The sequence below is a fragment of the Rutidosis leptorrhynchoides genome, chromosome 5 (genome assembly GCF_046630445.1).
Source record: "Rutidosis leptorrhynchoides isolate AG116_Rl617_1_P2 chromosome 5, CSIRO_AGI_Rlap_v1, whole genome shotgun sequence".
Classification (NCBI taxonomy): Eukaryota; Viridiplantae; Streptophyta; class Magnoliopsida; order Asterales; family Asteraceae; genus Rutidosis; species Rutidosis leptorrhynchoides.
The window spans coordinates 373,917,871-373,920,283 of record NC_092337.1 but is presented as its reverse complement, the minus strand read 5'-3'; the positions used below and the strand labels follow the sequence as shown (position 1 = coordinate 373,920,283).

Genomic DNA, 2,413 nt, shown 5'->3' with positions numbered 1-2,413 from the left:
TTATGTATATTAAACAATTAACTACAAAGTATAACATTGTACATTTAATATTTTGATAACGTTGGTAAACTATGTTTGAATCATTTATATACAATATACTATATATATTCAAAATGAAAATCTTTAGTTATTAAATGTTATCTTTTATAATAACAAAATTACTTAATAGTTCATTAATACTAATATAATTAGTTTTATATATAATTATTTATATTTACATTCTTAGTTACAATTAAAGGTTCGTGAATCGTCGGAAATAGTTAAAGGTCAAATGTTATCATGAAATAGTTCAAACATAATGAGACTCGGTTTAATAGACTTTGCTTATCGAGTCGAATCATATAAGATTATGTTTAAATTTGGCCGGAAATTCCCGGGTCATCACATTTTGGCTATTCGAAACGTGGGCAAAATCAGAAAATTCTATTAATTGGATAACTTATATAATTTTTCTTTCCGTTTAAAAACTAATAGGATAGGATATTCAGTGAATGCACCGAGCAAGACGTTCACCACCTTTTGTACGTTCACCACCTGTAACTAGATCAAGACATCTAGCAAATATTACCGCCGTTGATTTTTCTTTAGAATCGTCATCCAGTCGACCAAGTACTCCAGTTCAAATTTCCGATAATCCATTTTTTGAACCCGACCTCACAATTGAGAATCCGGAGAATATTCAGGGATAATTCATAGATCCTGAACCATTAATTTTTTCTCCGGAACCACCAATCATTCAAACAGAGATTGTTGAGGAACGAACCATTAAATCAGAATCCTCTAGTGATTCCGATTCAACAAATTCAATTATGGAGAATCTGGAACCTTTAAGTATGGAAGACCGAATGAGAGCTAAACGCACTGGCCAAGGTCACGCAATTACTCATCCAAACATTAATGCGCCAGATTATGAAATCAAAGGACAAATTTTACATATGGTGACTAATCAATGCCAATTTAGTGGTGCGCCGAAGGAAGATCCAAACGAACATCTTCGTACCTTTAATAGGATCTGCACACTATTTAAAATAAGAGAAGTTGAGGATGAACAGATATATCTCATGTTATTTCCCTGGACTTTAAAGGGAGAAGCCAAAGATTGGTTGGAATCGTTACCTGAAGGGGCGATTGATACATGGGACGTTTTAGTTGAAAAATTTCTTAAACAATTCTTTCCTGCATCTAAAGCCGTAAGACTTCAAGGAGAAATTGTTACGTTCACACAGAAACCGAATGAAACTCTATATGAGGCATGGACAAGATTTGAAAAGTTATTAAGAGGATGTCCGCAACATGGTTTAGACACCTGTCAAATAGTACAAATATTCTACCAAGGATGCGACATCACTACAAGGAAAGACATCGATATAGCAGCTGGTGGTTCTATTATGAAGAAAACCGAAACTGATGCTTACAAAATTATTGATAACACTGCTTCCCACTCACATGAGTGGCACCAAGAAAAAGATATCGTTAGATCATCTAAAGCAGCTAGAGCCGATTCTAGCCATGACTTAGATTCCATTTCTGCAAAGATAGATGCTGTATAGATACGAATGGAAAAGATGACTAAAGATATCCACTCAATACAAATTAGTTGTGAGCAGTGTGGAGGACCACATTTGACAAAAGATTGTCTCAGTATTGAACTAACAATGGAACAAAGAGAGAATGTTTCATATCTAAACCAAAGGCCTGGAAATAATTATCAGAATAATTATCATCCACCAAGACCGATCTACAATCAAAACCAGAATTATAATCAAAATATTCCATACAACAACCAACAAGGTCCTAGCAATCAACAAGTATCCAATAATACTTACAACCAGCAAAGACCTAATTTTCAAAACAAACCACCACAACCCGATGATAAAAAGCCGAATTTAGAAGATATGATGACAAAGCTAGTTGAAACTCAAACGCAGTTTTTCACATCTCAGAAACAAACTAATGAACAAAAATGCTCAAGCATTTAGAAATCAACAAGCTTCTATTCAAAATTTGGAACAAGAAGTAAGTAACCTAGCAAGGTTAATAGGTGAAAGAAAATCGGGAAGTTTACCTAGTGATACAAATGCTAACCCCCGGAATGAAATAGCTAAAGCCATTACCACAAGAAGTGGTACAACACTTAAACCACCTGAAATACCTGTAACTTCTGATGAAGCTATTCCTACTCTACAAGAACCACAACCTGATCAAGATAAGGAAAAAGAACCGGTAGTTGAAAAGGTTAATGAAGATAACATAGTTAAGGCTAAACCTTATGTTAAACCATACCAACCACCACTTCCTTACCCAAGTAAAATGAAAAAATAAAAACTTGAAGCCGAGCAATCCAAATTCTTGGATATGTTTAAACAGATAAATGTAAATCTTCCTTTCATTGATGTGATTTCAGGAATGCCTA

General features: G+C 34.1%; 1 non-coding gene across 1 annotated transcript; it reads right to left on the bottom strand.

Moving 5' to 3' along the window:
* Positions 1-1,193: 1,193 nt before the first annotated feature.
* On the bottom strand, positions 1,194-1,300 carry LOC139851194 (small nucleolar RNA R71). Its single transcript, XR_011760550.1, has one exon. It is a non-coding gene; the product is annotated as a small nucleolar RNA R71 (small nucleolar RNA).
* Positions 1,301-2,413: the final 1,113 nt, after the last annotated feature.